General features: G+C 48.1%; 1 protein-coding gene across 1 annotated transcript in view; it reads left to right on the forward strand.

Annotated features, from left to right (window-relative positions):
• The first annotated feature begins 892 nt into the window (after positions 1-892).
• sema4c (sema domain, immunoglobulin domain (Ig), transmembrane domain (TM) and short cytoplasmic domain, (semaphorin) 4C) overlaps positions 893-12,826 on the forward strand; it is a 41,544-nt gene continuing 29,610 nt past the window's right edge. Inside the window, exon 1 of the mRNA XM_080852971.1 lies at positions 893-1,273. The gene's annotated coding sequence lies outside the window, so the exon portion shown is untranslated. The remainder of the gene's footprint in view (positions 1,274-12,826) is intronic.

The raw sequence follows: 12,826 nt of genomic DNA on the forward strand, positions 1-12,826 counted from the left end.
CAAAAGAAGAGCACCTAGGCGATGCTCATTTTATCCGATTAGATTGGTGGATTAGAGACATTAAGGGGGAACAAAAGACATTTATGTTGCAATCTTCCACTCTTGTCTGCTCAGACTTCTATATTGTTTTGAACATAAATAATATAGGTCACTCCCCTGGATTACTATGGGCTATAAAAAAAAACTCATGACATCATATCATCTTTGAATAATCTGATTGCTACAGCATATTAAGTATAGTTTTATTATCAGTATTCATATGAATTTTAAACAGTGGTCTTACATATACAAGACAGCTATGGTCAAGAGTTTAATTTTTTTTAGCACCAATCCCTTTTAATCCAACTGTGCTGAAATCTTTTAGGATTATTTAAAGGGTGAATGTCTCCCTCATAATCTTTCCTCCTAATCTTGAATCATAACTCCACATCTTGTTGTTTACTTGTATTTCAGCAGACTAAGGATTTCTGTTTATGCCATGTACCCTTATTTATATCACCATTAAAAACGCTAGCTCTCACATACCTTTGTAACCCTGGGCTACTTACAATATTATGGCAGTTAACAGAATAGTCAATGTGAGTGTTGTTGTTATTGACATCACCATTATTAAAATTATGCAATCTCCTGAGATGAAATCGTAGATAATCAGATTGCACCCGTTGCCCGGTACCGGACAGGGGGGTATGGGCGGGGATATGCCTTTGTATTGGTCTGGCCCTAGTACGTACAGCGATACTCATCACGGGGAGTGCAGCTCACTGCAGTGTAACGAAAGTAGTTTACATTTCACAGGCTCTCCAGCGCCACGCCAAGCCCGTGTCCTATTCTATCGGTTTTAATTTTGCGTATAATCATTCTAACGCGCCGGGATTTTGGAGATATTTCTGAGCGCATGCGAATGTAAGAGTCAACCTGGATCATATGTATATCCTATATGCGCTCTCCAGCGGCAAAACCTGACGAGGGGAGTGAGCAGAGAGAGTTCTGCTATGTAAACTGACACCAGCATCTTTCTCGATTCCTCGTTGTTTTTGAAAGAAACCATGGGGAGACAAAGACGCTACGACTAAATGTTTTTTTTGTGTTCGAAAATGTGGAAACTTTGATCAATGAAGGTTTTATTCCATCTTGGACTTAACTAGGCTCGACGAAAGACTGCGTTCCGATATTCCGTGCTTTACGGAGTCGGTTGTGCTAAAAGACTTGACAACCTGAATATAACATTGTAACAACTGCGAGTAGGCACTGTACCTACACTACCTACACAAAGGTAAGTTTGTTGATATGAACTGGAATGTTGTTTATATTCTGAGAAATTATGAGTCGATGTTTATTTGTTTTCCAATTGAACCGAAAAACAGAGGACGAGGCAATGAAGAAACCATCTGACTCTAGATTCTGTAGCCTTGTCAGTCGGTTGTACATCCCCAACTGTTGCAAAGCGGTATGCTTTGCTGAAGTTTTCCCCCCTCCGTTTTCCATTGCATTTGCCTTTTCCAAGTAATCTGTCTGGTGAAAGTTTATCTTAATTTGAAAATGTGGCCTAAAACCTAGCGCACTGCGGTTTGTTGGAAGCAAATCAGAAGAACTCACTGATGTTAAAAAATACATTGACCATTTAAATAGGGGTGACTCAGTTGGACGTCAAAAGTACCAAAGGGGAGCAGATGTTTTGCCTTTTCGACATTTAGTCTGTAGCCTACACAACGCATAGACCGACTATTGCTGTAAATACGTGTGCCACGTTAACAGCAAGTGATACATTTTGTTTTTCTGCACACATACGTTCCATTAATATGTATGTGACCTGCAACTGTCAGTGTGACACAGACCGCCTGCCTTGTTGATTAGAATAAATATTTCCCTCAAAGACGAAATAACATATATCTGGGTTCGCTTGTGTTTGTAAAGGCCCTCTTTATTGAAGATAATACAAGAGCTGTGATTTTTGTAGCTGACTTTATGGTAGGCTAATCCTGCTCAAAGCGACTTGAATGAAACACACAGCCTGTTTTCTTTTTAGCTTTCTTCAAACGGTAATGAAGTAAGTATTAGCTGCAGCTGGGTGATTACAGTAATTACAGCGTGACCAGTGGAGAGAGAGAAACAAAATAGACCGAACTGACGCTCAGCGAATGGACATTGGTCATTTTGTATGTGTGTCTGGGGATCCAGTAAAGAAATGCTGTAGATAAACAGCTATTTCTAAACTCAGTATCCAGCTCTGTGTGGGTATTATGTGTGTACCTGTGTTCCTTATTTTGTTGAAGTGTGCTTCTAAGTTTCTAGTGTGTGCGTGCGTGTGTCTGTGGGTGTGTGTGTGTGTGCATGTATATGTGTGTGCGCCAAACTGGGCATGTGATATTGGAAAGTATCTGTGACCAGACTCAACCCAACGATCTTACAATGCCATCTTACCAGGATAACCCCTCCATAAATGTGGTCTTCCTGCGAGCATGTGTGATGGACTTGGGGCACTTTGGGGGGAAGGAAGTGACAGCGATGGCCAGCTCTCTCAGCTCCTCTGCCCACATGTGAAACTGTCCATTGAGAGTCAAATTTGGCTCCTGCTGGGGTTGATCTCTTCATTGTTGCGAGCACAATGGAGCCACATCCTTCCTCACACTGAAGTGGACAGCTAGCACACAGACGGGGGAGGTGTGTTGGCACACCCTCACGATGTGGATGTGTCTCCCTCCTTCATCCCCACACCTCCCCCCACCCCCCTAGTCCCCTTCATTGACTGGAATGGCTGGATGAGGCAGTCATGGCTCTGAGCGAAGCACCCATGACATGGCACATGGCAGCTGCTGGAGAAAGCGCTGACCCCCTGAGCAAAGCGGGGGGAGCAGATGTTAGCGCTCAGCTGTGGCCGCCGCCGCGCCAGGGTGCTCTTCCGTGCTAGGCCTGGCCTGGCCTGGCCCGGGCGTGCTCAGATAGTCACTATGGCAAATATCTGCAGTCTGTCATCATCCGCTGTAGGGCAGCTAATCACCTGCTACACTGCCTCTCTGTGCCTGCCTCCCCATGTTGGGGTCGTGCAATGCTGTGCAGCGTCGGTGTTCGTGTTATCTCAGGTTGTGAGTGGCGTCTGAATGCGTGCATGGCTTTGGTCAGTCAGTGATCTGCTCTGTGTTCTCACCCAACTGCCTGGCTGTGTGTGTGTGGGGGGGGGGGGGGGGAGGTTACTTAATGCTCAGCAGATAATTAGAGCTTGACCAAGAGCCAGGCGGTGATACAGTATTGTGTTAACTGAATGTGCCTGGATGACATCATGCTTATCATGCTCTCTCACTCCCACTACCTCTCTGTCTCACTCTCCTTCTCCCTCCATCTCTTTGTCCTACCTCTCAGTCCTCCTCTCTCTCTTTCTCTTTCTCTCTATCTTTCTCTCTCTCTTATCCTGATTTCTCACCTATCCAATTTTCTCAGATGTTCCCTCCATCTCATTCTCCCAGCTGTAATTCATTTTCCTCAGCTTATCACCTCTCTCTCCTGGTTCCTCTCCACTTCTCGCCTCTCTCTCAACATCTCTCGCTCTCATTCTCTCTCCCTCTGTTTCTCTCTCTGTCTCCTCCATCTCTGTGTGTAATGAGGGAGCTAGTCCTCCTTTAGGTCCTTTGCACATCCACCAGCTTGGCTGTTATGGGGCTGAGTCTGTGATGGTCTTTGCAGTTAGCCAGAGGTTGTGTGTGTGTGTGTGTGTGTGTGTGTGTGTGTGTGTGTGTGTGTGTGTGTGTGTGTGTGTGTGTATGTGTGCAAAAGGAGCTCCGGCAGATGGGTCATCTGTTTTGTGTGCGCATGTGTGTATGTGTGTGTGCGTGCACGTGTGTGTGTGTGTGTGTGTGTGTGTGTGTGTGTGTGTGTGTCTGTTTTGAGACAGCAGGGGGTTGGGCTGAGTATGGACCCAGCAGGGTGTCTGGTTGGAGAGGTGGGATGCGAGAGGCCTGAGTGGTTTTAAGAGCGCGGTAGAGGGGAGATGGAGGGGACAGATCAGGGGGTCTGGGGTTGTAGGGAGAGGGACGAGGGGGAGAGGGGGATCCTGGAGTAGCTGTCCACTGTTTAGCACATCCTCCCAGAGGTCTGTATGCACGTGTGCCGGAGAGGGGCTGCAATGTGTGCGCAGCTGTGAGCCAGAGAGAGAAAGACATACATGCACACCCACACACACACACACACACACACACACGCACGCGCACACAGACACACACACACACACACACACACACACACACACACACAAACTCACACGCATAAATGCACCCAATCGCACATCGACACAGTGCTGCAAAGTGTGGATGTATTCTCTACAGCTGACAGACACATGCAGAAATGCACTCACCCAACCAACCTCCCCTAATGTGCACACACACACACACACACACACACACACACACACCCACCGTGGACTCCTCTTGTCCAGAAGGAGCCGGGTGGCTTCCCGGTTCTCATCGGTTCCATCCCGGAGTCTTATTTTCTCTGCCTGCATAGATGGAGGGAGCTCCCCACAGTGTGAGCACTGTCTCCTGGGGTTTGCCCCAACACCCCAAGGCTTTTAGGCAGAGCGCCGAGGCGTGGAAACAATCACCTCAGCCTGAAATGAGTCCTGTTAGTCAGTCTATCTCATGCTGCTGGTTGTTGTCACATGCGCTCACATATGGAAAATATAGAGCAGTGGAAAGGTGGAGGCCGTCTGCTTGTTACGAGTATCGACCATCTGCTGCTCGCCGGTCCCCCCCTGAAGGCTGGTGTAGAGATTTCTTGAACTGGGTGTTGTGTGTGTGTGTGTGTGTGTGTGTGTGTGTGTGTGTGTGTGTGTGTGTTTGTGTGTTTGTGTGTGTGTGTGTGTATGTGTGTGTGCGGATATATGTGCACAAGCAAGAGGTAAGATGTATGTGTTTTTCTGTGTGTCGATTACTGATGGAATGTTTACCGGCATGTGGGTGTGTTAGGGCACTGTGCATATATGAAGCAAAGCCATGCACACAGTTGGATGTAATGCGTATGTTTCTTTTGTACTTAGTCTTCAGTCTATGTCTACAGTCATGTGCAAATCAACTGCGAAACAACACAGCACAATGTGAAAAGGTATTCCTAAAAAGAACCAATCGGTCATTCATGATTACAGATGTGTGAGTCTCTGTGTGTGTGTCTGTTGATGTGTGCTGTTTGGGAAATGCTTGGTTACCCCCTCAGCCAGAGATGTGCCACTCCCAGCCTATAACCAGGTCAGCCTTTTGATTGCCTACATTTGCTTTTCTTGCTTTGCCGCAGCAGGTGAAACCTGGATTGGATTAAATTGGTTGTTCCATGATTTCCTTTGTGTGAGTAGTTTGCCAACAAGTCTCTATGTAAGAGTGTCCCCCCCCCCAAAAAAGGGGGTTTGGGGCTGCAAAAATATGTGTGCCCAATCACTGTTAGGCAAGGAATACGTGTTTCCAGTCCTGGCCTTAACAGATGTGACGCTCCAATTAGGCTCTAATTATTTATCGAACATCAGCTTAATTAGCGCATTCCAGACAAGACAGACATCATTCACTCAATTTGTAAAATCTGAGCAGAATCAGTCCTTTAATGCTCAGAGAGATTCTCAGCTTCTTTTGTGCCTTTTTTGGGGAAAAAACGGTTGTCATGTCGGTGTAGCATCCACACAAAGCTGTGAGTGCATCTGTGTGTTTGTTTGAGTTTGAGTGTGTGTATGTGGTTGTATGTGTGTTTCTGCCTCTGTGTTTGAATGTGTGTGTCTGTTTGTGTGTTTTTGAAGTTGTATGTGTGTTTTCATCTCTGTGTTCGAATGTGTGCATGTGTTTGTGTGTACGCATCAGTGTTTGAAGGTATGTGTGTGTGTGAGTGTGTGTGAGTTTGACTGCGTTCACGCTACACGGGTTCTCCGGTGGGGTCTGCAGAGGCTGGGCTGCTGCGGTGGCCGGTGCGTGCGGATGAGCAGCGGGAGGCCAGTGCGTTCTCCCCCAGCTGAGCATCACCGTTTGTTTTTATTACAGCTTTTTTTCCTCGGCTTTGTTTTCCTCGTGCGCACAGACACACACTCAGAGCTTTCCCGTGTGACTGTGCCGCCTGGCTGATAGCGGCAGGAAGCGCTGGGGGCACACACCAACACACACACACGCACACACATAAAAGAACACATTCAAGCAAATTTACACACTACCCCACTAACACATGTGCATACACACTGTGGCAAATGAGTGCATTCCCATGCATATTCATACACAAGGGCACACTAGCCAGTGCATATGCATTCACATTATGAAATCCCCCCCTCCCCCCACACACACACACGAAATAGATGCATGAAAACACACACACATACACTCACAGTGTGTGTGCAAAAATTAAGCAAAACACAACAATAAAAAGAGTGTTAGCCAGAGGGGCATTGAGCGCTGGAGTGGATCCAGTGGGAGGGGGAAGAGGAGGTGGTCTTAAATCGAGCTAATGCCCACCCCCTGGGGAGGGAAACAGGCTGAAAACTTCCACCGTCTCGTCCTTGAGAAACATGAAAGCTAGCAAAGCCTCCCCACTACCACTGCACTCAGACAACACGTTTCCTGGGTGTGGCTTAGCACCGTCTCTCTCTCTTTCCCCTCTCTCCTCTCTTTCTTTCCATTCCTTTTTCCATATCTTTCATATTTTTCTCCATTCACCCCTATTTATTTTATTCTGTATAGATGATATGTTCTATATAGATCTGGAATCTATAACACTTCGATATCTATTCTTTATTTTCACACTCTTAATATCAATCAATCAATTAATCAATTTTTCTATCTATTCATCTATGATCTATCTATGTATCACTATTTCCCCTCAAGTTTTCCTTTCCTCTCTTTTCCATAGGCTATGATCCTGTTATCCCTACATCATTCTCCCCTCCTCCGTGTCTATCTAACTTCCTTTCTCCATCTCTCCATCTCTTTCTCTCTGTGGTTCTTCTTTCTGTTTGAGTCAGCGGGAGGCTAAACTGCCTGCGTGGAGCTCTGGCACCATTAGCAGCAGCCTGGTGAGGGCTGGGCCATGTACAATGGCGCGCCTGTTGATGGGGCCGTTGGGCTGGTGGCAGGACTCAAAAAAAAGAGTGACTGTTTTCACCCCATCACACTGCACCACACCCCAGCCCGCCACCACCCCCTGTAGCAGCACGACCTCTGACCCCTGCCGGCTGCACTCGCCAGACCCCCTGCCGCTCTCTTCCAGCCCGCTGCACTCGGTCTGTCTCAGACGGAGGGAGGGAGGGAGAGAGAGAGAGGAGATGGGGGAGAGAGAGAGAGAGGTAGAGCGAGTGGTGAAGGCATACATGCAGAAAAAAGGAGAGAGAGAAAGAAGACAGATAGATTGGAGAGTCAAGCTAAAATCTGAGAGGCTATGTCAAGCAGAAAGACTGACAGATAAAGGGCAGACAAGCGGGAGAGAGGAGGAACAGAGGGAGAGAGAGAGAGAGAGAGAGAGAGAGAGAAAGAGAACACCAAAACCCATAACCTAAGAGAGATAAAGGAGGACCATACACACAGCAAAATCCTCTCTCTATCTCCAACAGGCTCTCTCTCTCTCTCTCTCTCTCTTTCGCTCTCTTCCTGAAAGTCTCTTTCTACACTCAATCCCCTCTCCGCGCGCCCTTGTGTATTTGTAATAGACCTTCTCCACGTGCCGGCTGCTTTTTTTTGCTCCTCTTGCCCCCTTCACATCCCCCCTCCTCCTTCCCTCACCTCTCCCCCCTTCCTCCCTCCCTCTCTCGCTCACACACACACACAAACTCACGAGCAGCATATGGAACAGTTTATCTAGAAGCTTATTTTTGTGCCTATTAAGCAAAGTCCCATTTGAAAAGAGAGAGAGAGAGAGAGAGAGAAAATAGCAGCCAGAGAAAGGCAAACTGGTTTTATTATGGCTCTCTTTTGTCAGTGGAGCCCTCGCTGCCCTGGGCAGAGCTGTTGCAGTCGCTGGGAGAGATGCTGTTGTCTGTGCCCCCCCCCTTCACCCCACCCCACCCTCTTATACACATACCATCGCTTAAGCCTGGTGTCTCCACGCTTCACGGAATCAATCAGGTGTCTCTCTAAGGAGAAGCGGGGGAAGAAGGGACAAGGACTGGGAGAGGAGAAATGCTGAGAAAGAGAAGGATGTGTCTTGAAGCTCACTACCCTCCATCTCTCCCGTATCGTTTAGTTCCGTCTCGTCTCGTCTCCTCTCCTCTTCTAGGCTTTTCAGTCCCTCTTTTCCATCTCCTGTCTCCTGCTTTCCCTTCTCCCTTACACCCCCCTCCCTCCCTCTCCCTCTCTCTCTCTCTCGTCCTGGTCTGTTTTCCTCTCTCAGATTACGAATAAGCGTTTTTGCCATGGCAGAGTGAGCACATTCGTGTTGCTGAAGCAACCACAAGGAAGATAGAATGAAAAAAGACTGATGATGGCTATAAACTAATAACAATCTCTACCTCTCTCCATTTTCTTCTATCCCCCCCCCTCTCTGTCTTTTTTATTTTTTCCCTGTCTGTGGTGTGGGGAATTGAGAGGCAGGGGGGGGCAGACCTGTTAAAGTGAGTGCATTCATTTAGTGCTGGCTTTTAAATTGCCCATTCTTCCGCTCCCCCAGTACCACGTCCATTCTCACACCGGGATTAATATGCCAGCGTGAAATTCCTCACATTTGTGTCTCTGTTTCCCTTCGTGAGAGCACTTATTTAATTAATTGCTTTTTAATTAAATTGGTATGTGTGTGTGTGTGTGTGTGTGTGTGACTGTATGGCTATTTTGTGTGGGAGTGTATAGGCACATTGTGTGTGCCTCTAAGTGTAGTGTGTGTGTGTGTGTGTGTGTGGCTGTGTGGCTATTTGTGTAGGAGTGTGTTCGCATCTACATTATGTGTGCCTCTAAGTATAATGTGTGCGTGTGTGTGTTTGTGTGTGTGTGTGTGTGTGTGTGTGTGTGTGTGTGTGTGTGTGTGTGTGTGTGTGTGTGTGTGTTGTGTGTGTGTGTGTGTGTGTGTGTGTGTGTGTGTGTGTGTGTGTGTGTGTGTGTGTGTGTGTGTGTGTGTGTGTGTGTGTGGCTGCTGTTGTGTCAGTATGTGTATCTGTGTGTGTCCTGGTGTTTTGTATACATGTTTGTGTGGAAGGCTGTCAACCTCGCTGCTGGATTGCCATGGGTGGGGCCCATTGAGCACATGCATATGCATTTAAATGTGTATCGGTCTGTGTGTGTGCATGTTTATGTATGTGTGTGTACGTGTGTGTGTGTGTGTGAGTTTAGATATGCCATTCACTGCTGTATGGGCATCTACTTTGTTCTGCAGATTGTGTATTTGTGTGTGTGTTTCACACTTTGATGTGGTTTGCTCTCCTCTCCTTATTAACAATGCTGTATTGTCTGCGCACTTGGCGTACTTGTGACGGGGCTCCGGTCATTTGTTGGTGCTTTGTTGTTTATGAAGAGCGCCGCTTTGTGCTTGTCTCCCTCGTGCACTTAAATCTTCTGTTCCATCTGAATCAACTAATTGCTTTCCTTACGCCCACTGTAACGCATATAAGCCATGCAGCGGGTTCCTCACAGAGGCGGCTGTGCACCAGGTTTTAAAATGACTCCTCGCATTGTTTTTGTGACTCCTCTCTTCTCTTCTCTTCTCTTCTCCTCTTTGAGTGCCACACAGCTGCCTGCAGTTTAGTCATGACAAGTTTATGTGTGAGGTGGTTTCAGTTGTTTTGTTCTGTGTGTGTGTGTGTGTGTGTGTTTGTTCATGTGTGTCGTTTGTGAAACGGTGATTCTACTCACCGCAAGACTGAGTCACATAGACAGCAGGCAAGGAGACTGCAAGGCGTCTTTCCATGAACACAAGAGAGACACAAGGCATTTAGTGTACTGTACTGTACTGCACTGTACTGTACACACACACAACCAAACACACACAAACACATACAGTGCGTACACACACACACACACACAGTGCGTACACACACACACACACACACACACACAAACACACACACAGACACACACACAGAGCTAAGCTGTTGGCAGTGTAGGCTCACCTGAGGCGGTGGTTTGTTGTCTCCTAGGGCCAGATAAAGACAGAATGATGGAATGATTTAGTATGTGAGCCCTGTGCAGATGTAATTGGAACTGATTTATTGATTTATTGGCATAGGGGAGAATGTGGCACTGTGGCCACCTGTCTCTCTCTCTCTCTCTCCCTTCTCTCATCCCCTTTTATCTCTTCTTCTCTATCACATCTGTAGGATCCTTTATTGTCTCAGTCTTTCTCCTTTCTTTCGGCCTCTCTCAGATATTGGCATTATTCTCTGTGGTATCACTCCCTACCGACCTTTCTCTTTTTCTTTCTTTCTTTCACACTTTCTCTCTCCCCTTCTCTCATTCTGCCTGTGTGGAGTCACAGGTGCAGGTGAGCAGCAGGTCAGGGTTTGTGTGTGATGGGGCCTTTGTGGTGTTTGGCTGGTGGCACACATACACAGGCCATCTCTGAGCCACAGCTCCCCACTGTTTATGAACAGAGTCTCTCCGCAGTCTCGCTGTGTGTGGGTGTATGAGCGTTTGTGTGTGTGTGTGTGTGTGTGTGTGTGTGTGTGTGTGTGTGTGTGTGTGTCTGCCACGCCACCTTGGCTGCCGCCTCTCGCCACTTGCCCGTCTCGTCTTGCTACCGTGGCCACGGAAAATGTGAATTTCATCTTTTCCATTTTTCCAAAAACAAAGCGGCAAAAAAACGGAAAGCACTTCAGCTTAATCCTTTATTTGGCTCACAGTAATAACCAACCCCACTCGACCAGGCCCTCACATATCTATTACATCTAAATGCAAAAGATGGGGCTTTATTGGGATCACCCTCCACTCACCCCCCCTCCTCCCCCCACCCCACACGGGCTAAGCACTCTCAGTGCTGAATCGATCGCCTCCCAACCTGGACTGCATTTAAAAGGTGCCACTACACTTAACTGCATTTGGTAGGAGCGGCCATGGAGCTGGCGGCAGCGGATTGCTAGGGCGGTGGTGGGTGGGTGGATAGAGAGGGGGGGTGGGGGGGGGGGGCTGATGGAAAGCCCTAAGTGAATTAGGGAAGAGGGCCCTGCGGGGTGAGAAACGGCCGTGATCACATCTGCTTAAAGAGATGGCTCTCTCTCACTCCCTGTTCTGTCCAATTCGGCTACTCTTACTTTTCCATTAAAGGCCCATTTGTGAGCGCGCCGCAGGCACCTCCGGATCCGGATCCAGTACCACACCACACCACACCGCACCGCACCACACTACACCGTACCACACCACACAGCAGCTAGCTGATGGGGGGAGGCAGAGAGGGCTTTCAGATGCTGCCCAGATCTGCAGCTGTCTGGTGCAGGGGTCTGGGGGGTGAAGGGGCTTTTAGTGTGGGATGACGGAAGCCTAACCACCACTTTGATGTCTGAGGGTTATTGAGGATGATGAGCTGAGAGGGGTGTCCTGCTATGCTCAGCTGCTACACTCACATACACACACACACAGATATACATGTGTTCACACACACACTTGCACACAGCCATATGCATGTACTCATGCACAAAAAAGTCTCTAACCCTCATACACAAGGTCAGGCATACACACATACATGCATATGCACACACATGAGCATACACTCTCTCTCTCTAACGCCTCTCTTTCTCTCAGTCCTCTTTCTATCTCACACTCTATGTCTCTCTCTCTCTCTGTCTCTCACTCCTCTCTCTCCCACTCTCTCTGTCTCACACCTCCACTCCTGCTTCCCCTCACGGCTCGCCTGACTGAGCAGCTCCTCCTCAGGTGAGCAGGGAAGAAGATTGCCCCCTCTGCTCCCGTCAGCACCAACAAATCTCCAACCACACACACACACACACACACACACACACACACACACACACACAGACACACACACATACACACACAAACACACACACACACACACACACACACACACACACAAGCAGTCACATTGATGTGCACACACACATAGAGACATGCTGACACACACACATGGGCTTGAACCCAAACTAACACACACACTCTTTCCCCGACAACCATCATATGCCCGCCCAGACACCCAGGCTCTCTCACACACACACACATTACATAGCTACCTCCAGCAGCACCATCACCTCTATCTGTATAGAGTGAGCAGCTCCTCATAGCCCGTGTGCTCCAGCCTCCTCCCTGGGCTCTCTCTGCTCGGCTGCTCTCTGACAGATCCTCCGGGCATGGCAGAGGAGCACACAGCCCCGTGCCCTGCCAGCATCAGGCAGCCAGGGACACGCTGGGGCTGCATCGGCTCAGACAGCCAGCGTCTGTGTCCTGTGTGTGTGTTGGCGTGTTTGAATGTGCTTATGTGTATGTGTATGCATGTGTGTGTACCTCCTTGTGTGTGTGTGTGTGTGTGTCTGTGTGTGTGTGTGTGTGTGTGTGTGTGTGTGTTTGTAGCTCTGGGACTGCCTGTTTGTTGTTATGGGTGTTATTAATAAAAATGACCTCATCTGGCTCCTCGGAGAGTGTCTGAAGTCTCTGGCGGCCTCTTGCTCTCTGCCTCTCTTTTTCTTTGCTCTTCTCCCTCTCTCTTTCTCTTCCCTTTGCTCTCTTTGTGTTCCTCTCTCACCCCCTGTCCGTTACTGTGCCGTCGCCCACTCATACACACCCTTTGTCTGTGTGTATGTCACCTTCTTTATTCTGCCTCTTGATTGTCTTCATTTCTTCTCTCTCTTTCTCTAAAAGTCACACTTTAAATTCATTCGCGGTCTGTCTGCTCCTTGTCCTCTTTGCCTCCTGTTACCCTTTCTCTCCCAATTCTAAGTCTCCTTATTCAC

Source organism: Sprattus sprattus (genome assembly GCF_963457725.1).
Source record: "Sprattus sprattus genome assembly, chromosome: 15".
In the NCBI taxonomy this organism is placed as follows: domain Eukaryota; kingdom Metazoa; phylum Chordata; class Actinopteri; order Clupeiformes; family Clupeidae; genus Sprattus; species Sprattus sprattus.